The sequence below is a fragment of the Ambystoma mexicanum genome, chromosome 3q (assembly GCF_040938575.1).
Source record: "Ambystoma mexicanum isolate Mex_15411 chromosome 3q, UKY_AmexF1_1, whole genome shotgun sequence".
NCBI classification, from domain to species: domain Eukaryota; kingdom Metazoa; phylum Chordata; class Amphibia; order Caudata; family Ambystomatidae; genus Ambystoma; species Ambystoma mexicanum.
In genome coordinates this window covers 79,570,503-79,597,189 of record NC_090926.1, presented here as the reverse complement: position 1 = coordinate 79,597,189, position 26,687 = coordinate 79,570,503, and positions in this window count along the sequence as shown.

The following is a 26,687-nucleotide window of genomic DNA, read 5'->3' as shown; positions in this document are numbered from 1 at the left end:
CAGTGGCTGAGAAATGCCATGCAACTGTCCGACTGTGTGCTGGTAGGTGCCTGTGGCCAGGAAGTGGAGTACAGACACCACCTTCAGTAGGGGTGGGATGGCGGTTGGGCTATCTATCATGCTGACAAGGTCAGCCTGTGTCATGTCCACAATGGCGGCTATGGTGTCCCGGTCCAGACGGTAGAGGGTGTGGATCTGCTCATCAGTGAGGTTGAACGGATGGGCTCGGAGGCGTGGGATTGCGGGCTGCCTGCGTGGTGGTAGTGGCTGTGCTGGTGGGCCTTGCTGGCCCTGCCTTGGCCTCCTCCTCCTCCTGCGTCTCCTCCGTGCGGCTGGTTGTAGTTGGTGTTCGTCTTCTTCTTGGAGTTGGAGCACTTGCAGTGCTATCAGGTCCCCCAGGGCCAACATCGCGAGTCCTGCCGGTAGCATTTCGGTGTGGTTGTGGGAGGAGACTGGCTGTGCAATTTATGTGTTTTCAGGCTGTATGGCCTCCACCTGTGGTGATTGATTCCACCTGTGCAAACTGCTCTCCCCTTTGGCCGAGCACGTCACGCGCACAACGCTGCAATTCGGGGAATGGTATCTTGCTATTGCTATCATGTATTTGTACCCGATGGCCGTGTAAGATTGGATTGATATGTTCATTCTGCTGTGGTCCCATTGTTTCCCATACTATCTGTGCAGTCGCGAACAGACTTGTGAAGGGTCAGTGGAACGTAGTACTCGAGTAACGGTGGGCCCTCATGCATCACTGTACCGAGTTGCAACGACGGGCGGGGCGTCCCATTCGTGGGTGAAGGCAGTTGCCATTTTCACACACAGCCGCACTCGATGGAATAATTAGTGATTTCAAACGGCCACAGATGCCTTTCCGACGTGGTGTTGCAAATGAGGAATTCGTAGGGCGGCGCTTTCGGTTTCCAGCTAGCGGCGAGGAGATGCCCACAGGTCTGACTGCAAATATAACGTTCTATTGTTCAATGTCCTTGAGACAGGGCCCATGGCGAGGGAGCAATGATTGATATGAATAGTTTGGGATGCGCAATAGCTACGTGGGCGATGAGGCCGGCCGTTCCCAAATACATGTTACTTCACAACACTGGAATTACGGGCTGGGGCACTGTGGATTTTGCAGGCTGCATAACGCACAGACTCAATGGATGTTTCTAATGTTATGTGAGTAATTATTCAGGCGTTTTGATCCCGGGATGAGGGAATGATGAATGGATGCATGGGCAGGTGATTTGATACAGAGTTTGCCATGTACAGGGCTTCTTGGGATCTATCCGCCTCCCCTACGCTATGTGATGCAGGGCTGCCATAGTGGGACCATCGTCTATCTGGCCTTGTTGAGCCCTCCCTGTCTCGAGGCGCACTCAGACACTTGTGTCCATGCACGTTAACATTCCCATCTGATGGATTCTGTTTTGACAGACGCATGCACAGGTACACTCGTTTGTGATGGTGTTTGCACCTCGATATAGATGTTTATGAGTCGCAAGTGGTTTTGGGGTGGTGATGATCCTTTTGAGTGGGCTAGCATGCATATGGCTGTGGATTTCGTGTGATCATTGAAGTGAGTTGTTCGAATGTGGTTCTGATGGCCATTCTGTTCTTTTTCTTTTCTTTTGGTTGACAGGTATCTCCTCCCCTTTTGCCACTGCCATCTGTATGCCACTCCTGCAGATGGATTTTACTCCCGACACCTGCTGCTTCGTGTTAATCAGTGGAGCAGCATTACGATCTTATGGGACGATCGCCAATGGCCCACATGCCCTTACGCAGTACTGGTGGCTCGGAGCAACATTTCGGCCTTTCAGCTGGACTAGTGCCTCCCCATTGGGACGGCCCTGCGGTTCTGTGCGCTTCCATGTTGCCTTTTCGTACGTGAATGTGGCTCTGTGTACCATGGGGGAACAGGGCGACACACAAGTAGTGGCTGGTCATTTCTTGCGGATGCAGCCCACAATGGTGATTAGTGTTTTGGAGTTCATGGCCTGATGGCTGTATGGGCTTGGTGACTTTGATGTGCATAAATTTCTATTCTGATTTGGCCCGTGTAGCGTTTTTCTTTGCAAGTGATGTGGCTTATGCCTATTTGGGGGGCGATGTATTGTGAGGAGATCTGCATTGGGTTCCAGCTTCGGGGTTTAGTTGCGTGGTGCTGTACTGGGCGCGTTTGCCTACTAAGCCCGTGAGGTCAGGGATGGGGGCTGCCTATATGACAGTTTGAATGTTGTCATGCTCAGGGGCGGGGGATTGGGTTTTGTGTAACAGATGCCGGTCAGCCAGGTGGACTGGTGGAATGATGTGATTCTCGGAATATTGCTGGTCACAGGTGCCTGTGTTTGCGTGCGTTTCTTGGTGGGGGACTGTGGTCATGTCCATTGGGATTGCTTCTGTATTCGTGCCATCTGTGCCCTGCAGCTCCCATTGGCCCCTCTTGTGTTTCTTTTGTTTGTTGGCATGCATGGGTGACTTGTACATTTCAATGGTTGCATTGTGACTTCATTGCACCTACGGGGGGTTGTACTTTGTGGGCAGGGAGCGGTGTACAGGCACTCAGTGGGGCCGTTTACGGTTGATTCGCGATGCCGTACTTCTCGCCATGGCGGAATTGTACATTACGCCATGCCTGATGGCGTTAGGTACATGTCCGCTAGGGTCGGAATTGGCGTACCGTTGCACCATGGTGGTGTTTGCGGTTTGGCATGGCGCGTGCGGGCGTGCTTGGTGCATTTAGCGTTGGCGTTCACTACGGTGTCGCTAATGGCTTCGTACTTTGCGGTGACGGGTCATAGTCGCACCGAGCGCTATTCGATGGCGGTATTGCATTTCCGCCATCGTTTTTCGATTTCCGCCAGGGTCGTAATGAGGGCCACTGTGTTGATTTTGGGTGATGCTTTTGTGGTAGATCTGCACAAGTATGCCCAGGCAAGACACCTTGTTGGCGATTTTGGAAGGAGTGGACGCACTGTGGTGCGCTGTCCATGTTCGCAGTTTCGACATTAAGCTTGAATTTTGCAGACAAGTGGCTAGTTTTGCTACATTTGACTATGTCATTGTGCATTATGGCGGCATGGATTTGGGGTACGTGGCTTGTTCACATTTGTTCCATCAACTGAAGTGGTTGATTAATGCAGTGAAGAGGCTTTTTCCCACTGCCCAGGTGGTTTTCTCAGCCATACCACCAAGAAGAGTATGGGATATCCTATGGTATGTTGTTCCCAGCCAGAGGCTGGAAGGGGTCTCATCAACAGAAGCATGTGTGATATTTTGTCCACTCGTGGGATGTTCTTCTGCAACAATGACATAATTAATTCTCGAAATGCAGAGTTTTTCCATGAAAATGGAATTTTTTTTGTCCAGCATTTGTGATGCTCTTTTGTTTGCCCATCTACAGGAGCCGTTGAAAAGTTTACTGTAAGAATGTGAGGATGAGAAGAAAACAGAAACCCCTATAAAAACCGAAAATAAAGATGTTTCTCTAGAAGCATCCAAAAAGAGGCTCTTTTCAGAACCACCACTAATGATGAAATCCCCTACCATGTTTGCAATTTATTCCCCCATGCCCGCACACAGCACGAAAGCCACATCCGGGGCTTTTGAGGATGGCGGGCATGGAAATGGGACTGTGGAGGCTAACGGATTGTGCAATAACATTTCTGGGTGTGGTGTCTATGCAGAGGAATGTTGTACAGAACTGATAGTGTTACATGGAGAGCTCTTTAATATGATTGGTGCATACGTGTGTGACTATTTAATAGTACCGAATGAAGGGGTGCTGAAAAGAAGATAGTGGAAAGGGAAGAAGGACTGGTCCTGCTTTACTGGGGCACATGCCACATACTACCGTTTTCAGCATGCTGCCCATGGGAATGGGACAGTGGGGGTTATCAGTACTGAAGGTGTGGTTCACAGGAAGGGGCATTAATATTTTTCTCCATTACTGTGGATAGTGAGCTGGGCTGACATGGTTGCCATTACTTGCAAAGGTAATGTAGCATAGTATAAATTGTTCCAAAATCAATTACAGCTCAAAGCTATGTGGGCGCTACTCTGTTCTGAAAAACTACAAACAGAATACAGCGCAGTTCTGGGGTGTGACATTTTGTAGGGCTGCTGCACAGACCTTGCAACCGGCAAAGAGGCCTACATCGTTGAACCAAATACATAAATGTGCAATGGCACATTGTGGGGTGTTTGTAATAACACTCTGTAGATTGCAGAACATTGGGCTTTTCCAGTGTCCTAGGGTCCATATTGTGTCCACGACATGGGTGCAGTCGAATGGGGATGTCGCAAATGTTCTCGATTGGGACGGCTGTCCGCAGGACGCACTTTTGGTGGAATACTTTGTGCGCATGTGCATAGGTGGCCTATACACACCGTTGGGATCTCTGGACTGATTCATAGTGCAACACACATGCGCCGACCATTTTTGGACACACTGGTTGCTTGTATGCTATAGCAGGTGAGATGTTTATGTGTTCCTGTAGGACGTGGTGGGTCCCTTGAACTACTTAAAGTTTGTCACAAGTTTATACGCATATGCTGGACAAGGGCGGTGTTACCAGGAGACAGAGGAAGAGATATACATGCGCGTACTTGTGCAACGTCCGCTCCCACAACTAGTTATAGGTGGTTAGCAAGATGAGGACAAGCGGTTCGTACTGGCGTAGTACGGTTGCCTCCATTGTGATTGCGGATATGCCGAGCAGGTGCCGTGTTTTAACAATTTTTTATATAATTTGCTATGTGTTTTGCTTATGTGATAAATCCTTGGATGTCGTCCTTCTCCCCTAGGAGGATCACCGTCCCATGAAGTCAGGGAGGTGAGGCCGCTGCCTGATAGTTCCCCTGGGGATGGTACTCATTGGGTGGATCTCATAGGGAGGGATCCCTGCTATAGGACTAATTTTGAGGTTATGCCCAAAACACATCCCACATCCTCATGCTCCTACCCTAAGCAGGGTTCCATAATCCCACACACTTCCATGTATCTATGTAGGGTAGATGATCTGACCTCCCTAAAAAGTACAGGGATGAGGAAATTTGGGTACTACCTATGTGACTCATATATAGAAACTGGGGCGAAGAAGAGCACAAGTAACATATTTGAGGATGAGACCATCAATACTGAGATGAGGAAGAGGCACAGAGCAATGTAGAGTGCCCCACGGACCCAACATGCGGCCTAGACAACTTGGAAAAGGGAAGCCCAACCTGATAGTAAAAAGGGAAGAAGGAGTTCATGAATTTTCAGACCATTCCTGAAGGAACCCGGGAAACTCAAACCAACTGGAGGAACAGGGACGCCTAGAGCGTAGAGACCGGGAGACTAGGACGTCGGCAGAAGTGTCTCAAACAGATCTGCTGTGGTCGGACCAAAGAATGAGGCAGAGACCAGGACAGTGAACCATTTTGGAAAGCTGGCTTGTATGGAGAGCTAGAAATTCAAAGCCAAAGAGCAGGGGAGTGCTGCGAGGGCGTGGCAGCCCCTGGAGAGACTGCGAGAAGCCAGAGCAGGGAAGAGAAGCCCATGGGCAACCAGAGGTTGCTGGTAAGAACCCTGGAGAAGTCTGGGTAGCTGGGATGTTTGGTGGGCACCCCGAAGGGCAAAAACGTCTTAAAGAATGCACCTGGGACCCACACCTAAGAACAAAATGCCTCCAAAGTCATCTTCATAGTCACAGTACCTGGCAGGATAGTGAACCAGGTCTGCAGTATCAAGAGAAGAAAATCTCACAGATCTGGGACCTGAACCCTTTTATGAAGAGTAATCTAAGTTATCTTCATAGTCACAGTAGCCAGCAGGGTAGTGAACCAGGTGGAGTGTGGGACAGAAAATGTGAAAGACCTGGGGAAGGAAGATATTCCCCCAGGAGTACAACATTGTAAGAAAGGCCAGGGGAAGGGAGATGTTCCCCATAGTGTTTGTGACATTTTGAGAAAAGCCATTGGAAGGGAGTCATTCTCTTGGTGTTGTGAGAAGCCTAGGAAAGGCCATGGGAAAGGCCATGGGAAGGGAGTAATTCCCCCTGGCATTGTGGACATTGTGTGAAAAGCCAAGGGATGTGTTTCATTCTCTTTGCATTGTGAAACGCCTGAGAAAGGCCAGGGGAAGGGAGTAATTCCCCCTGATATTGGGGACATTGTTAGAAAAGCCAAGGGAAGGGAGTCATTCTCTTGGTGTTCTGAAATGCCTGAGAAAGGCCAGGTGAAGGGAGTCATTCCCCCTGGTATTGTGAACATTGTGAGAAGCCTGAGAAAGACCATGGAGTCATTCCATTGTTGCCATGGTTTTGAGTTGGAATTTTGCTTTATTTGTGAACTGAGACTTTTCAATCTGCAACTTTGTATAATACCCTTTAAAGGGATTGCAACCTGGGTAAGGGATACATTCCCTCATGAAATAGTCCCTCTAGACTACTGGCATGGTAGTCCGCTCTACAGGTGAGGACTTGCCAACCTTTTAGTTTAGTTAGAAGTGTAAGGGAAGGAAATACGTTTTGACACAGGGCGGTGGACTTTTGGTTATGGACATCGTGCCATATCCTTGGTATTAAGTTGAGGCAGGGAATCCCCTCTTAGTAATAGGGCCATGAAGGGGTATGCCTTTATTTTTCTCACAAATCAAAGTCTTTGGCAATAATCATGCCACCTGTGTTTGTCTCCTCCTTCAACACCCTTCCACGTAGCACACACTAAAGATGATATCTACAAACCCTCCGGATATGTTATGCATAGCAAGTGTTTGCCCATTTACTTTATTTTCCACTGTCATTTTATCATATTTACTGCTTCCTCCCAGGGCAGTTATGTCTAATTTCACATTTGAGGGGACCACAACTGAATAAGATTACTGGTTATCCTGAATCAGGTACTCCCCTGGGTTGACGAGTTCCAACCTCCTATTCCCAGGTTGTTGTTTCCCCAGACAGCATAATCAATTGCTTATTCATTTTCTCTGTATTAATTTCTGTCCAATTAATCGGATTACCTTCTTTTTTCACCCTGACTGTTCTATACTTAAGTTAAGGATAAGTTGTTTCCACTAAATATAGCCTGAAAAATAACAAAGAATGTTCACTTGCCTTGCCCTGTTACTCATAATGTTAATTTAATGTATACATATATACTGTGGCGTGATGGAGTAAGGAGGCTGATGAGGTGTTAGCATTTTGGCTATAGACATTTATTCACAATCAAGAAATGAACCTGTCTCTCCCTATCCCTAGAGGGGTTTTCCCTGCTTCAACACAGAATAACTTGGGTACTTGTCAGGATGTAAATCAAAAAGCCAAAATACCATCCTCTGTCCAAACCTACTACTCTATCCCTACCACCAAGAAATAAACCAAAAAGGATTCAATGAACTTCTTATCAAAGTCTGTAGGAGAATGGCTCCCTTCTCCTGGTGAAACAATCCAGCCACAGGCTGACTCAAACGTAGTCTCTTGCAATAGGGTCTGATTTACCAAATACACTTAGACCAGGAGAATTTTGGTGGTCTATCTGGAAAAATTCTGAAGACTATTCCTTGATAGTCCTTTAAAAGTCTCTTTATTTTCTCCCAATGATTTGCAAACAGCAAAGTTAAGGCTTTATCTACTCTTCTTCTTATTTCTGGCATGTTATCAGGACTTTTTATATCTTGAATATTAGGGATAGTGTCACTTGACAGTTCTTTGTCCTTTTGGTATCTTTCATATGTGTTGACTTTTCTACTGTGACAAGGGAGTTCACACCCAAGCCACTCTTGAGATTTATGGTTTTTCGTATCAATGTGGCGATGTAGCGATGGAGATTACTCCGAAGGAATTCATGACACTTGATTCTCTGAATATCACTACTGTGATGAGGGAGATTACTCCAGAGGAATGCTAGACTCTTGGTTCTCTGGGTATTAAACATGTAACTAGGGAGATCAATCCTAAAGGATACTTGACTCTTAGTTCTCTGGGTATCACTACTGTGATGAGGGAATCAATCCCGAGGGTTACTTGACACTTGGTTCTCTGGGTGTCACAGCTGTGTCAAGGGGGTTCTCTCCCAAGGAATACTTGACCTTTTGGGCTCCCTGGACCCCAACCAGCTTTCCACAACTCCCATTACCAGTATCTTCACTGGGGAGTGCTACCGGTTCTTCTCTGGGTTTCACGTCGCTGTTGTCTCTGCACGCGTTCAGCACGTATTCCGCCTTTCCTCCTCTTTGGTCTATGCAGCTCCACAGAGTCATTGCTGAGGCAGTCTCAGTGTGTTTCATGGACCACCCAGACCTCTCCGATCCTCCTCGGTTTCCTTATTCCCATAAGGGGAGTTCCTCCCTATAAGGTCCTCCCACTTTTTACCACCCTAGCCTCACAGGGAAGGGCTTCCATCTAGGGAGAAGCAACATGATCCCGTGAATTGTCACAATACTCACTCATGGAATCTGAGGTATGTCATTCTGGTTAAGTTCCCTTGATGGTCCTCTTCCATCGGGCATTCAACATAATAAGGCACCATTCCCAAAGCAACTCTGCCCAGAATCATCTAGCTTTGTCTTTGTTTTTTAAATGTATCTCAGATATCCCTGCATCTCGAATGGGGATACATAATCACTCTTGTTACTGGTGGTTAACTCTGCTGGGCATCCGTCATTATTGTCTCCTACTAGAATCACAAACTAATTGGCCATATTTTCCTGCCATTCTGAATTATTTAATGAATACCTGCAGCAGTAATAGCATACTCCTTCATATAATGCGGAAAGTAGATATTTATCAATAAAAGTTCCACAATTTCTTTGGGACCATTAATAGTCAATGGGGTCATTCCAAGTTAGGAGGTAACCATGCTGCTATTAACGGCATGGCTACCCCCTTGCCGGGTACCGGGTCCGAGTTCCTTGAATGAAGAATTACCGGGCCATTCTCACCTTGGAGGACCCGGTAATTCCTCATTCAAGAAACCCATCCCCATCCCCATTCCCATTCGAGCCTCCATAGGGCTCAATGGGAATGAGGACGGTGTTAACGGGCCGTTGTTAGCACCCTGGTCTGCTCGCGGGACCCACTAAGAGCGCCTGGTAAAACCAGGCATCCTTAGCGGGTTCCCATGAGCAGACTCGTAATGAGGCGGTAACAGGTTGACGGCTCCGGCACCTTTACCGGTGCCGTTAACCCCTTACCGCCTCACTCGTAATGACCCCAAATGTCCCTGCTAGAACATTGTTGCAATTATTATCAGCTTGGTGTCTTTCCATTTTGATATATTTTTTAAATACAAGTTAGCAAATCTCCATTTGTACAACCATTCCCTCCTTTCCAGATGGTCGTAGTGACATCATATATCCATCAAAATAGGGGGATTGTGTTGACCACATTCCTGCAATAGTATTCTATCATATGGCATTATAAAATCAACCATGTTCCCTTACATTAACATTTTTTGTGTACCCTTTCATATTGCAGGATTGTGAGGAAAGCTCCTTCTACCTTAAGTCCTCCACAGATTTGCAGTCTGTGTGGAATACACTAACCAGAACCTCTCTCTTTATTCAGGGATTGGAACACCTTTTCCTCCCCTCTCATTATTCCAAACCTCCTGGTCTTAATCCCCTCCCAAATGCATTTTATCTTTAGATTCACTTTATTACTTTTCAATATGGTCTTTTCTGGTTCGGCAACACCACCTTCTCTTCACTATTCCGACCGCTCTCCTTACACTTATTAAAACATTAGTAGACTCCACTATGTCATAGCCTAATAATCAAAAGGACTCTATCTCCCTTAGCATCAACTTCATTATTGCCATTGATGTAAAGTATATCTTAAAATTAGTGATCAGGAAAAACCACTAATGCTATGTCATAGGTTGTCACCGCTATTTAGCTCAGTAGCTCATGGAATGCATTGAGTAGGCTACTTTGTTTTAATAACCATGCTCTATATAAATTGCTCTGCTTTCTCAATTAGATTTTTGGCATTCTTTTCCAACAAGTGTGTATGGCAAATGGCTTTCTTATTATATACCCACTGTCGATAGTTTTTGATTTCCAGCCTTGGAGAAGCTGATTCCAAGTCAGAAATCTCCTCAGCTGGGGATTTAATTGAGGCCATCTCTTCTGCAGGCGTCAGAATAGATGTCATAAGGACTAGTTCCACAAAGTCTTGATCTAGTCTTACAATATTATTAGAAACTCTATTCCCACATTCCCCCTTTATGGCAAAACATTTGTTTTCATCCAATAAGGAGAAGGCTGTATATACTTTTCATTTCTTGTTTGTCGTTCACTAATCAGATGCTCCTTTGGAATGCATAGTCATCTTATCCTGTTTCTTATGAGTATGAACCTTTGCCTTTGTTGGTACTCTATTGGGTAATGACACATGTACAACATCCAAGGTTCTATAGAACCCTTCTACTACTTGTGCTCCTCTTTTCCCACCAACCCTTACTTTCCCCTTTCTTTTAATCTTTTTACACATTTGTAGTCACTCCAAGGTCTCTTACATCGCAACACTATTATTTTAGGATGATGAAAAGCAGACCCAGGCATGCCTGACTTTTGACTGAATGCTGGTCTGACGTGTAATCCTACAATTCACACTTTAATTTGAGCAACTTCAAAGGATGAATGGCTGAGTTCTTTTTACTGTGAGTTAACCCTGCGGCCAGTAGGTTATGCATAGATCTCTGCAGTAATTGCATTAATTTACTGAGATATCTTACTGCAGAGATGAATGTGCTGTCCGACTTGGTTAACATTCAGATATGTTCAGGACTCTGTTTCCCCTTGCTACCCCCCACCCAGGTCTAAAAGATACAGATTGACTACAAATGGGCTTATAATTGTCCATGGATTACCAAGCTGGGCCTCGTACCAAATGCAGCATAGAAACAGTTATTATGCAAGTAATTGACAAGGCTCTACAGATCATGGACAAAATAGGCTTTTGCCTTCTGGTTCTTCTGGACTTTTTTGCCACCTTTGGCACAGTCAACCACCATATTTTGACCGGTCTGCTTGCCCAAAGATTGGGCTCAAGCACACATCCCTGTTGGTTCTTCTCTTAAGTATCAGACAGACACCAAGCTGTTCAGATCAGCATCTTCAGATATGACCATTTACACGTTATCTGCAGAGTTATTCAGGGTTCCATACTTGCCCAGTGATTTTCAACCTGAATGTGGAATGTGAAGGGTCAGAAATGTGAGACGGACAACTTGATGAAAGTTTTTCAACAAATGCCATTTTATTAAATTAAAAGATTGAATAAGTGCCTCACTATCCCTACCCTGATGAGGATGTCCCTGCCTAAGATAAACTAAAGGAAAACACTCTAACAAAAGGTTTATCTCCCTCTCACGTTTATACACACCAAATCAATAAGGAATTATATGGCAGTTTAACAAAAGAAAACAAAACAAATTTAGGTTACAACACACAAGCTGCTTTTTCTGACAGCCATGGTGAATTCCCCTTCCCCAGATTTAATCATGTATTTCTATAAATGTTAAAAAACGATAAGTAAATCCTGTATCATAAAAGAAAGATTCCGCTTCAGTTATATTCCTAATCCAGCTTGACCACACAAAGTTTCAACTTGCATTCCAAGGATAGTTCACAATGGGTAAATGACACTTTCCTCTTTCCACTTGTATTTAAGGTATTGAAACAGCATCTAGTCATCAACAATGAATTGTTAGTAATTTCATTAACTTCAAAGCAAATGTCTTTGCCAGGATGGTTTAGCACCACATCAAATTTGCCACAAGCTTTACTCCATCACAGTACTTTATGAACTTTTAGCTGGTTTACACTCATGCCAGGTTTACCACTTAAACAACACTTGTTCTGGTTTATTCTTGCCAGAACAGAACCAATAGTTACCAATGTTCTCTGTCTGGTACACTCTCCTGTCAACCAAGACAAACCACTACAGTTCACTGTACAGGTATACTCTCCTGCATGAACACAACCAATTGGCACAAGGTAACAAGACCTGGTATACTCCCTTGCTAGGCCCAACTACTAGTTCTAAGCACTTCTGTGGTAAGGGTCAACTTCAAAGGTTTTAACAATGTCTTCTGCTTCACAACATTAGATTTAGGATTCTCTTCATGGGAACCATGAATGACACGTGTGCTATTTATTATACCTAAGTGTTTACCACACACAAGACAGGCCATGCTTTCTTCCTCCTGAAGCTCTTGCACCAGAAGGGCAACCCTTCCTGCCAATCGTGTTCCACCTTTGTTTCATTAACCAAGTGCTAATTATAATTCTTCCTCTTCTTCACGCTTCCTTGGCTTGGGCAATGTGGGTTTAAGACATTCTCTACCACTGGACAATATTTCTCAGACACTTTGTTATGTTCAATTATCTTCTCTTGATTTAGGCAACCTGCAGTGTTTGTCAATTTCTAGAGTGTATGTCACATTTGGCTTTGGCAATGATGGTTTGGGTTACATTCTTTATATATTGCCCCTTTAAATGGTTGGTTGTCCTTATAACCCACTAGATAGTAATCAACTCCTGGGGCCTCATTACACGGTAGGCGGTGAGCCATGGTGCTATTAGCGCCATGGCTCATGCCGGTAACATACCGGCACCGCCTTGGTAGAAAGGGGATTTACCGCCCCATTCCAAGGTTGGAGGGGTGGTAAATCCCCCTTCCACCATTGCCCTTCACCATTCCCATTTCTGCCCCATAGGGCTCTATGGGAATGGGGAAGGCGCTAATTACGGCACCGCAATTTTGCGGTGCCGTAATTAGCTCCGAGGTCCCTTTGCGGGTTGGATTTTAACACCTGCAAAAAGCAGGCGTTAAATCCCCCAACCCGCAAAGGGACCTCGTAGTAGGGCGGTAAGGATTTACCGGTACCGGTATTTTACCGGTACCGGTAAATCCTTACCGCCATCCGTGTAATGAGGCCCCTGGAGTCTCTGGAGTCTCTGCCTTCCAACTGCTTTTGTTTACATCAGCTTGATATTTGATAAAGTCACTAATCGGTTATAGAGCAGGTCAGTAGTCATTAATGAGTCTGGGTTCATACAACGAGAAACCACAGAGCGCTTCAGAGTCACAACTTGACAGTGAACTCGGTAGTGTGCACGTCCATGTACCTGGCGGCTCCGAGCTTATCTCGTTTACTTACCCGATGCGGCCCATCAACCACTCCTGCACAGCCTCCTGCGTCTCAGAGCCCTCGCCGCTTCCCCAACGCTCTGGTGCCCACCTGCCACCACTGAACACTGCATGTTGGGGAAAATCACAAGCAGGAGTGCTTTCCACTGCGCAACCTCTGCAGTCTGGGACTCCCCAGCGTCCCTGTGCTAGTCTGCCACCGCGGAATGCTGCAAACTGGGCAAATCACATACCGGTGCTCTTTCCGCTGTATGACCTCAGCAGCTGAAATCTCTAAACCACATGCTTCTCTCAGGACCAACATCAGCTTCTCTCACTACTCTGGTCCTGGCGTCCTGGTTCTTCCATGATTTATTATGTTGCTTCGTGGAGAGTGTAAAACTCCTCCAACAACTACTGCTACCACTGCTCTCCTGCTGCTGCTTCGGTGACCTCGCCTTCTTCCACCTTGATCCTAATCTCAATCTAATGGCCCCCACCTAAGGGGGGCTTCTATGCCTCTCAGCCATCCTCAGTTGTGGGTAATTAATCCCAATGGACTGCACTCTGCAACCCTGTGCCTCTACAGCCCTCTTCCTCATCCCAGTACTCTGGGAATTCTGGGACTTGCAGTCCCTTTCACAAAAGTCAGTTCTTTTGATAGCTCTAGTTTTACAATAAGCCATTAGGAGATTGGGGTCTTGGGCAAAGTTACCTAAGGGGCTCTCACATTCCCTCTGACCTGTCCTCCGCCCTCCTCCATGTGATGCTCCTGGCTAACACTGCCACCAGCCTCACAATCAGAAAGCTGCAGCCTTTCGCTGGCCACATTAGAGGGGTTCAAGGTCAGGTTTCCGGGGAGAATCATCTCTGATTCATCACAGGAATCAATGTGCTCCCTCCTTGATGATGCAAAGTTCTCTCTACCCCAATATGCAGGCGAAATCCAGCTGTACCTCAGAGTGAACTGCTCCCACAATATAAGATGATTCTGGAAATGCCTTGCCACCATGCAAATGTGGATGACAAGCTCCTACCCAAAGCTCAACTGAACTAAAATGGAATGCATTATCCATAGTCACCAATCAAAACAGGACATCTTCCAAGGATGGTTAAATGCCATGCACATGGATTGGTTAACTCCTCAACGCATCTCCTCTGCCAAAACCCTTGGGTTTATTGTAGAGCATAACCTCTCCTTTCAGCAGCATTTTGCCAAAAGGACTAAGCCTGGTGGGTATCAGCTCAAACACTCCACATATTAAGGCCTCCCTCCCAACACAAAACATCTGGAGCATGATACAGGCACTCCTGTTTGAAAAAAATGGATGGGGGAAGCATCTTCTTCTTTGGACTCCCTGCCTTACAGCAGGCCCCTCCCAATGTAGCTTATCATGCAAAAGCAAGAATCATAACAGGTTCCAAGGATTGCAACCACATTACCTCCCTTTGCATTACCTACACTCTCTACCTATTTTTAACAGGATTGTCTCAAAATGTGCCTGTATCACATACAAAGCAATCACTGCACGAACTCCTAACTTACTGCCAAACATACCACCTCTGGTGGCACATGCTCCACCAGGAACCAGACCCTCTCAATGCTTGAAATAAAACCGGCATTCAGGGGGAAACCAGAAAACAGTGTTTCCTCTGCTATGCCCCAGCAGATTGGAATTCGATCCCTGTTGCAGTTCAGAAAGGAAGTTAATATCCTACTTTTATGGAATTCCTAGGAGTTACCTAGGATCCACTGTCCATGGCCTACCACCCCTAGGGTTGTTTTGTAAATGTACCCTCCTACTTCACTCTAACTCATGTACAGTGCTCCCTTGCTCTCAAGCTAGGTTCCTGCTATATAAAACTCACATACAAATATGTATTACATACATTATGATATATTATTGGGTGGAGATTTTAACACAACTCTAAATTTCAAATCCTCTAAACTGAACAAACCCCTCCCTAAGTCTATGAGGGTAATATTTTACTACATGGATATATTGCCACTGTCTGATCCTAAGGTATGGCTATTGATTTTAATGGATGCAAAACTCAACCTTCTGAGACCTAACACGACCCAGCTCCCAGCAGTACATCAGTAAAATTACTGGTTTACTTCTTACAAGCTTCACATAATTCGAGGACAACTGTAGATAGTAAGGTTGGGAGACTTATTTTCAAGTGGTAGATTTATCCGTATGGAGGAATAAAAAGCCATAAAAAGCCATGGATGGTACGTCACGACTGCAGCTATTTTGGTATGATATGATAGGTTATTTATAACACGCTTAATACCAGGGTTTCTAAGTGCGTACTGGGGATTGAACCTGTGGAGCTCCTTGTCGTCTTGCTTCCAAGGCCGAGCACGGTAGTCTGAGAAGTACAGCTCGTATTTACTTCGTCTTATTTTCAGAATAACCTGTTGAAAGTGAAATACTGAATTTGCATTGCATATAGATGAATGCATATATAAATCATGTACTTCACGTAAGGGAATTGTTGATGCACTAATGTGCAGTTGCAAGTCAGAATTAGGCTTGTATTTAATGGAAGCAGATTGGCCATTTATTCAATTGCATTTTACTAATATTTTTGAATACTATATTCCTGAATTGTTATAGGTGGCTGAAATAGAAACACAGTATGCAGTATTTTTATACGCCAAAGAAAATTACTAGTGGTGCCAAAGAGCTTGTTCATGATGTAGAAGGGAACATGGTGGTTTCTTGCACATTGCATCGAATGCCCCTCATTACTATAATTTTGGAAAGAAGTCTATTCCATTTTCTTTGGTGACCTCTATTAAGATGCCTTTGAACTCACAACTCTGTTTACCGAGATTACATGATCATTTGTACTATTGATTGTTATAGAAAATTCATAGGCATTGCATGCCATGCCTTATGAAAACAATCCTAATTCGCAACGAAACAAAGATCCCACCCCAAAATTAGATGAATGATTTTAAAGCTGAGTCTGGTGCAACCCCCTCCTCCTGTCTCTAGACCTAGAGAATGCAGGCCTGTCACTGTTCTATTTGAAAGTTTGAAAGGAACACGTTGAACACATGAGAAGCGACAATATACTCACTGAGCTGTCTGATTGATAATATTGATGTTATGCTGTTTTTACGGTTACCAGTCATTTGGTCGAAAACCAAATGATCGAATGCCATTTGATTGAGGGTCAAATGGTCGAAAAAATGGTCGAATTTTTTTTTTATACGGGGGGGTTCCCCCCAAACCCCCCTTTTTCTATATTATTTTTTTTTTACAAAACAAAACTAAAAAAATATATAAATAAATAAATAAAAAAATTAGACCATTTTTTTTCCGACCATTTGACTTTCGATCAATTGGTAATTCGATCTTTTATTTTCGACCATTTGACCGGACACCGTTTTTACTTTATCTATGCAGTGATGATGTGGATTATGCTACAATCAATAAACACTGTGCTAATTATTATTGTAAATTTCAATGTACATCTTTTTTCTTTGCGACATGATGCAAATTAAACATTTTGAAATTCAAGTCAAAAGAAACTCCTACATTTTTCTTTGGTATAGAGTAATCTGTGGATTTTGTTAGATTGGGTTTGTACACAAATGTGCTCTAGTGAACCTCCTTAGCAGTATGAGCAGAGTCTGATGTTGGTGTGTTGGTCTGGGGTGTGATATTGTAGGTAACAAATTAGTTTGCTTGCTTTGAAAATTCCCAGGTTCTTCCATTATAATTCTGTATGATCATGTAGGCTGGATGCACCCGCCGATTCTCTTCACCGCCTCTTGATAAATCCCATGTATTTTTCTTGACGATCTTTTTCTTGGTGTGTACAGCAGGGACTTTTGGAGAGACAGTCTTTCAGTCCGGTGCCATACCATGTTACGCAACAGATCCAAGTCACAGCACCAATCTGTGAACATCCAAAAAATAGTAATTATTTCTATCATTTGGATGAGAGTAAAAGGTTTATTGCAGTTTGCTCTTGCAAGACAATACAGACAGCATCCTAGCATTAACCTGTTCCTAACCAACTAACCTGCCTTGCCTTTCATAGGAGCTCCTTTGTGCTTTCCAAACAATTGACCCCGCTACTTTCAAAGACACGTACCAAGACTTCCGGTCTGCTGTGCACACCTTGAATAATAGGATAATTTTATTGTCTCCTGGGGATAGTCTCACATTTATCTATGTGCCCATAATGGAGCACCTGAAACATGGGGTTGGTGATGCTTTTCCAGTGCCATCCTCCTCAGGCGAGTGGCATTGGCTTCCGCAGCTCTGACAATGCCTGGTGTTGGAGAATAGCCCTATTGTGGAAACCAATTCAAACTAGCTGGATCTATTGACACTGACTCAGTGGCCTTGTGTCATGAGTAGTAATTGGCACCCTTTTCTGACTATATGGTACCCAATCATCACCATAAACCTTCCCGGACAATACCTATTCATATGTTTGTCTTTACTTTCTGTTTGCAAGACTTTGGAACTTCCTTATTTAATTTCACAAACTGCATGTCCCACAATGTACTGTGTGGCCATTCCCGTTCCCTGGCTATTCCTATGCAGCAGTCTTGAGCTACAATCCCCATAAACCTTAGAGATTAGTGCTGATTTCACTTTCCCAGGTTCAGCGAGGAAGGAGGTCAATTACCTTCAGGTGTGCTGGTCCAGGTGCTGCTTATGAGCCTGTTTCAACACAGGGCTGGTCAGTATTTCAGCAGCTGCCTGCAGGAGCACAGGTCTCTTGCATTGAGCTCGCTTCAAGCCATTTGTTGCCTTGATCCTTGGATGTCTGCCGTGTCCTGTTGTTTCCAGTACCTCCTCTGTTCCAAAACACTGTGCTCCCTGCCTTTCAGCCCTGCTAACCTGCCTTCACTTCCGTGCCTATTGCCTTGCACCTCTGTGCTTCCTACACTGCAGCCCTGCTCCCCTGCTTGCAGTCCTCTGTTCCCTGTCTACATCCCCTGGCTCTCACTAATTATCTTGTTCCCTACCTGCAGTTCCTTGTTCTTTGCCTATTGCCGGTCAACTGATTTTAACTTCCTTTAGCCTTCAGTCCTTCCCTTGTTATCCCACATCATAGCTTGTTTCCTTGTTATCTGTATGCAGTCCTGCCCTTGTTATCCCACTACAGAGTGACAGCTCCTTGTTTTCTGTCTGCAGTCCTACCCTTGTTATTCCAGTCCAGAGTCACTGTTCTTTGTTAGCAGTCTGCAGTTTCCAGTCTCCTTACCCCTGCACTTAGATTCTAGTTTTCTTGCTTTTCTTCTTTCATGCGGTTCTCTGCCCTGAACCTTGCTCTGTTTGACTTCCTTTGTTCCCTGGATATTTCTGTTACAGTTCTTGTCTTCAATCGTGCCTTGTGTAATTCCTTTGTTCAGAGTTTGGCTACTGGGTTTCCAGCAGGCAATCTCTGCCCCTTTCCTTTGTTGTGTTTTAGTATTGTACCTTGTGTCATTGTTAACAGTGTGCTGGTTCCTGTTTCAGGAGGCAGTCATTGTTCAATTCCTGCTGGACCCGTACAGGCTACAGTCTTGTGAGTACTGTTTCCTTGTTCTGTGCTGACACTATCCACAAATGGAGAAACATGACCCATATCAGGACACATGTCATTGCTCCTGCTGATGTCTGTTATCAAATGACTTGTGATCCATCCTACATTGGGAAGTGTCCGCAGCTAAAGATTAATGTGAATAGAAAATTGACTGCTTTTGAGCAACAATTATGTACAAGGTCTATAAGCGTTTGTGTTGATGTTTCAAACAAGATGGTATGCAATTTTACTGTTTTCACTGCTAGCCACCTGAGACATGTAAAACCTCCCCCTGGTTGGTTGGTTTCCTGTGGAAACTTCACTTACTCATACATTCCTGCTAATATTTCAGGGAGCCCATGCACTTTGACATGTCTTGGTTTAATGATGCATCCTTTCAAATCTACAATTGGGCGTTCTATACATGCTGCTTCATATACTGCCTTAGCACCAGACTGCAATTCTGAAGTGGATTTACTCTCTGAAATTGAGGTGTTAGCGTTAGCGTTAGCCATTCCTTTATTGGTATTTGGGGCTTGGCAGCTGGTGGATATAAAACCATGATTAAATTAGCCTGTCTAGTGGTTAAAGGGCTTAATGGAACCTATCATGCTTTAACTGAATTGTTGCTGGATAATAGACATTTTAGGAAAGCTATCTTAAAAAATAGAGCAGCCATAGATTATTTGTTTTTGAAGCATAATTTGGGTTGTGAAACAATGAAAGGGTTTTTCGACCTAGGAGATCATTCCCGATCTATTGAAAAACATATTAAAGGTATAAAGGATCTGGTTGCTCGAGTAACACAGGATCGGGATGGGGATTAGTGGGAGAACTTGTTTGCATGGATTCCTGAAGCACTGTTATGGTAGCCGAGTGTCCAAGGGGTGGAGTGTAATGCTTGTGCGAAATGCGAGCTAGAACAACATGGCGTCGATGCGCAGCCATTTTGGACACTCATCTCCCATCACTGTAATGAAAGCCTGCATCTCTGCGTGCCTCGCAGAATAAACAAGCATTTTAGTAGCAAAAGCAGAGCAAGGTCACGTAACTACATAAATATTATTGCTGAGTAGACTTTGCGTGATATTTTGACCCACTCAGATGTGCTATGTTACACCACTTTGCTTCTTTGATGCCAGAAACAGAACAGAATGGATCTGCTGACTACTGTGCGTGCCAAGATCCCTGAATTGCACTTTGCAATAATCGGAAAATGGATGCGCCGCCCTGCCAACACACATTTCAGGTGGGGTGGAACAGAGTACTCGCTGCAGGGTTTGCCAGTGTGATCTTCAAGATATTAAAAGGAGCAAAGGAAAGAAGCAGCATTACTTTGCTGTAAACCCAAAATGCCTCTTTAAAATGTCATCTTTTCAACCTTAAAAGTGCTGTTTTGGTGCTAATCCCATCCTTTTTACTGAACCACTGTGATTAAAGGGCCCTGCAATTCACAGGATCAGTCTTGAGTCTCAGGGGAACCGGGCCTCATATGAATGACAGCTACGCCAAAAAAGTATCTTCGGAAAAGCAACCTGGGACTTTGTTTTTCATTTTCACAGGAAACACAGCTATTTCTTTGCAACAGTATCTAAAGAATCAGCTGTCCAGAGAAAGACTCTAAACAAATGCTTGATACATTTATCCATGCTGCAAACAATTCCAGCACTCAAGGGAAGGACTAAAATGTGTATTTGCTGCAGATGAAAATCAAATATAAAGAAATAAGTTGAACATTAAGGCGATGATACATTCCTCATATAAAAGTCAAGTCCCAGATTCGAAAAGCAAGACCAACAGGTTAAAAACTACACTCACTGATAAAAACCTGGCAAAGGACAACATGGTATCCGTCGAGATTAGCTCTAGTGACTCAGAAAGAGAGCTTGATGATGTCTTCACAGAGGGTCCAATAGTAGGGGAAGTGAACATAGTGAGCGACCAGGAGGACTCAAACAAGGAAACAGAGGGTGAGCTATTAAAGCTGGTACCAAATCAACAAAGAAAGAAAAAAGTCGAAACGAAGAAGGGACAAAATCCCCAGAAGAAAAATTCAATTCAACCACCCAAAAGGTGCATAAAAGAGCCGAAGCAAAGGAGCAGAGAGGAAGTAAAGGTGATGAAAAGAAAAAGATCCACGGCCATCCAGTTACCTTCACCTTTACTATCCTGTCCCTTAAAAGCTTTTTTTACCCAACAATACAAACGGAAATTAACAGTGGACTCCGAGGTGTCAGATGCAGAGATGCTCGAAGTTGCACAAGAAATTCTGCCAGGGTTGAAATTAAGGAAAACGGACGAAACCCCAACCCTAAAAGCCAGGCTAGCAGAGAAAGAGTCTGATGATCCAGGAATTGCAAAAAAAATTGATGCGAGTGAAAATGGAACCCAGACTAAGGATAGGGGCGACGATCAGCCCCCGAGCCAACAAACAGAACACTCCTGTACCCTGATCCTTTCAGCACCAGATGATGACAGTGCGGCGCCCAACAGCAGGGTGCAAAAAATTCCAGAAACCAAAAACAATGGTGGGACAGAGGCTTGTAGAGACCAGCTTACTCCAAGTCAGCCGTTGGAGGAAATTCAAAAGTCGTCTGAAGCAAGAGACGACAAAGAACAGCGACTCGCATGGACGAAGCCTCACTTGATCACGGGGATGCAAACTATGCCTCTACCATTCGTAAGAAAAGGGGAATTCCAACGCACACCCCGAAGAGTCTCGGCAGGCCGACCACAAATGTAACAGAACCTAAGCTCCTCAATGGATTGCCCAGCCTCATTAATCTCGGATACCCCTAAAAGAGCTGAGAAAATTCAATCCTCCCCAAAAAATCGCCGGCTAAGTGACATAGCAACTTCCATCCATAAAGACTCCTCTAACAAGAAGCCAGACATGATAGCAATCATGTCAGCAATGTCTATTGTTTTAGCGCCCTTCTGTAAATTGTATGAAGCAATAAAAGAAGAGATCCAGGACAATACAGCAATCCTCTCAAATATGATCGCAAAAATGTCCCATGTAGAAAGTTATATAACGGCTGTAGAAGATCAGAAAAGTATTCAGCAAAAAAACTGGGAAAGCAAAATCGAGGCCCTTGAAAGAAAAATCGAATGTATGGAGCAACAAACCAGAAACACTTTACCACCACATGCTGCGAAAGTCGTTAAGCCCCTTGGTGTGCAATCACAAAAGCGGACTAGTGTGACCAAAGCCCTGGAGGGCACTGTGGAGAAGAGTCAGGCAAATCCGCCTCAAAATAATAAAAAAGATTCAGCAGCGACTGCACCTCGCAAACTATCATTGGACACCAAAATAACAACAGGGCAACCGGTGTTAACTCTAAAGAAATCAAAAGGGGAGGTGGATGAGATCCAAATTCTTGACGACCTCATTCCCCCAAAGAGTATCGCCCAAACATCTCCAAGAATGGTGGAAGATTTCCTGACAGACTCGCCACTTATGAATTTATCACAACACTTGGAAACAAACCAACCGGACAGCAGTGAATATGACTCAATGTCCGCTACCACCGCCAAAACAATCACGGAAGTAAAAAACAATACAGGAGAAACAAGGCTCTCAAGCGAGGATAGTGACAAATGGGAAACCGTGAAACGAAGGGCGAATCCCTCAAAAAAAGGGGATGTCGGCGGGACAAACAGGGGACCTCAGAAAGAAAACAAACCATCATTCCCGCGAGCGAGCCCAAGAGGCAGAAGTAGCCCAGGTGTCCAGTCCCCCTCAAGTGGAAAGAGGAACATGGAAATGAATAGAAATGGCCTGACCCGCCTCTTTAAGCTCGAGCAAAAGGACCTCAAAAAAGAACATATAATTCTAATCCGGCTGACCATCCTTCAGATTATGAAAAGATCTAAAGCGCTTAGGTGTGTAAAGACGGAGGATCTCGAGTTGGTTGAACCATACCACAAGGACAAAATAGCCAAAGTGTATATACACGTAAAAGCAGCGGGTATTACCCACATGGATAAATCAGCTTTTGAGAAATTGGCATCGATGGGATTTTGCCTGACCAAAATAAAAAAGCCACACCGAGAGGAGCAAGACTCAAAAACACCAAAATCTAGAAACCACAAATCACATTACCACTCAAAAACAGAAGAACTGTATTCGCATAACCGATGGAACAGGCCGAGGGATGAAGAAGCGGCTCAAAAAGTGATACAGCACAGCCGAAGAGATGGAATACGTGACCGGGTTGAGGCCAGGAACCATGCAAGCAAAGAATTACCTCTAAGACGTGACTCGGATTACAACTATCGTCCCCATGAAATTAGATCGAAAAGATTGAGAGGAAAAAATGATGACATGCTACAATCAGGGAGCATTTCCAGCTCAAAAGCTTCCGACTTGAAGACTTCAGCAAAGGCAGCGGATGTCAGACATTTGAGAGGCCCGTGGGACTGGTTCACCTCCACCTGGTCGAAGAAAAGTACTAAATAGCAGCGAACAGGGCTGGGCCTCGAAAATGTTGAAACAGCATCGACCACCGAGGAACGGCCCGACAAGGACCATTATATTGTAGGATCCTGGAACACCAGAGGTCATAATCATTTAACAACGCTGGGAGACGTGAACCTAGGTGCTTTTGACATACTATGTCTTCAAGAGACGTGGCTGTTGGAGAAACCCATGTTGGATGGATTCTGTTTGGAAATCTCAGCAGCAACCAGGGGAACCTTAGGAAGACCATCGTCGGGACTGTTAACAGCCATCAAAAATGGCCTGGGACTCGAAGCTCCGAAGAAATGGAAGGAATCATATGAAATGTTGGTGATCCTGACTACATGGTCCCCACCAATCCAGAAGAGCAAAGGTGCCCGACGGAACTGTTTGGCAATTATAAATTGCTAATGGAACCCTCAACGAACGACCTCCAAAGCTTTGTGTTCAACAATGAGTGCAACCATTGATCAGCTCTACGAAGAGTTTGATGAAATTGAGATCATGGTATGCGGAGACTTTAATGCCAATTGTAATAAAGAAAACCAGGGATTGTGGACGGATTCTAACCTGGAACGCGGAAGAGCATGGATGAAAGTAACCAGTACAAGAAATCTACAAAATATAGCCTCCCTTTTCCCTAACCAACTGAATATCCCAACCTGGGAACGGGGGGCCTCAAAAGCGACCTTAGACTATATTTTCATCTCATCCGCCCTTGCAGCAAACATAGTGAGTTCCAAAGTGTTAAAAACAGATAACAGCGACCACAACTTACTCACATGTACGTGGCAAGGATGGAGAGCAAGAAAAGCAGTCTACATGGCCACCGTTGAAACAAATGCCCAACAAACTTGGTTATGCCTAACGGAAGCAAACCTCCTGAAAATTAAATCATCTTGGGAGGAAAAAACAACTGCTAATCACCTAAGTAAGGCTAACGAGAGACCAAACTACCTCCCGCTTCTTTTGCCCTACTAGAAACCAACAGGAGGCAGACGGACTGTTCAAAAGCACCCCATCCATGCATATAACAAAGAGCTGGTAGAACAAAGGAAACTAGAGTGACAACTAAAATGAAGGGCAAAGAAATCTAATATGGAACAAGACTGGTCGGCATGGAAATGTGAAGTGAAAAGATATGCTGGTTGGCGGAAGCGAAGAAGAGCATGGCAATACCATCTGGATGTGGAAGAAATGATGAGAAGATTGGTAACCAACAAATCTAGTGACTTTTGGTCACTAATTAAAAACAGCAATCTTGCATCAAACTTAGCTCCAACAAACGCAGTCTCAGAAGCAAAATGGATCGAGTACTTTTCGAGGGAGTTTGAAGAACCTAAGAAATCTGTAGGGGCATCTGAAAGAACCACCAACCCGGTTTGGGTGACAATATCGAACCCTGAAGACATTGAAGTAAAAATCAGAAATCTGAAAACATCCAGAGCCCCGGGACCGGACGGCTTAACTTATATCAATCATAAACAATTCCCGAAAGAATGGTCAGAATTGATTGGAATGATCTTTGAGGAATGCGAAAGAACTCATCTAATCCCAGAGACTTGGCAGAAAGCTGTCATTGTCCCGATTTACAAGAAGGGCAGTCGGGAAGATCCTGTATTGTTGGACATTATAGATAAGATTTTTTCCTCTCTCATTCTGGACCACCTGAAAACATGGGAAAAAACAGCCAAGTGCAAAGACATCCTACAAACTGGCTTTCAAAAAAATGGTACCACTGCAATTAACATCCTGATAATTAAAATCTTTAAAGCAAAAGTAAAAGAAGGGGCACCGAAGATCTATCTGGCTTTTGTAGATTTGTCAAAAGCGTTTGACAAAATAGACAGGAATCTGCTATGGAAAAAACTCGAATTCTGGGAGTGTCCCCAACCTGTGCTTGACCCTCTAAGAGTGCTTCACTCACACACAACCGTAAGAGTGAAGCTAAATCAACAGGGAAATCTATCGGACGAGATCCAGGTGAAAAGGGGAGTTAAACAGGGTTGCCCTCTTGCGCCCGCTCTCTTCATCGCATTCCTGGGAGACTTGCAGTACTCGGAAGAAAAGATCAGGACGTTTCCACCAAAAATAGGAAAATCCATCATCCCTCGTCTCCTATATGTGGACAATGTAATCCTGATCGACCAAACCAAAGTGGGGCTTCAGCGTAAGTTAACAAATCTGCCAAAATACATCGAATAAAATCACCTGGAGATAAACAAAAAAACCCAAAAATTATGACATTTGAGAAAAACCCGAAAAAATCCGCAAACATGGAGTCGTGGTACTTAGACGACATCAAAATTGAAAAAGTCAAAAACATCAGATACTTGGGGTTTGAATTATACAACTCATCAACGGACCAGGCAATGCAAGCAGTACTCTGGGAAAATATTGACACCGCAAATGAGAACCCTTGATAGGAAGTTCGGCAAATTTTCGCTAAGCCTGGCTATTAACTTCTACAAAATGAAACTTGTGCCGACGCTGGCTTTTGGAATGGAGGCCTCACTCTGTATTCCCCAGACGATATGGGTCAAAATAGAAGGTTTGGTCTGGAAAGCCGTCCTGGGGCTCCCAAAATCGACCTCAATGGCGGCTATCTGAAGGAAACTAGGACTAGTCTCGCTAGCCTCGACTATTGACTTCAGCGCAATGAGACTATTCAGAAAAATTATTTTGGCTGATTCCCTTCCCATCTATTCATTAATCAAAGAAGAATTGGAAAACGGTAACTGCATTGTATTTAAAAAGTGGGCCAAAATCAGAAAAGAAAGGTTGTCAGATATACTGTGCACAGATTTAAAAGAAAACCCTGATAAAATCAAACGTAAACTCGAAGAAATGGACTGGATAAAAACAATACAGACAGCAGCAGATAACAAACTTCTATGCCACCTTCCGCCTACGTTTAACAAACCAAAAGTCCCAATGAATTATGTCAGCAAATTTCCAGAGGAAAAAAAAAGATTCTTGTTTATGAAAGCAAGATTAAATGTACTTCTGACTAAAGAAATCCTCGTAATTCGAGGTGTGGTGGAAAATCAGACCTGTCGATTATGCAAAAATACAGAGAGGGTGGAAACCCTCAGACATTTGGTTCTCAATTGTCCCATCACTGAAAAAAACAGAACGACTTACCTTTTGCCGCTGATCACAAACCCATGGATGATCCATGAAGAAGACTTGTGGAATAGACTGATTTCTGGAGAAACCACAAGGTGGACAGTGGCTATGGCTAACCTAATCAAATTGGCTTTCAAACAGATCAACGAGGCCTCACGCACGGATGACACTTCAACGCAGTGAGTTATGTAGCCCAAACAGACAGGTGTCTTCTGGGCCTCTCTGTTACACTGCGGACAACCAGTTTGATCTGTGGGAAGCCTTTTTCCGGAGAAACTTGAGATGAAACTCTTGAACTTTCTGAACAGAGAACTGAATGCACCTTTTGATAAAATTACAGGTTTTATCTGAATACAAGTCAAATAAATAAAAAAATAAGTTTAATGTGCTTTTTCCTGATGAAGGGCAAAATCACTTATTTTTAAAGGTATATTATT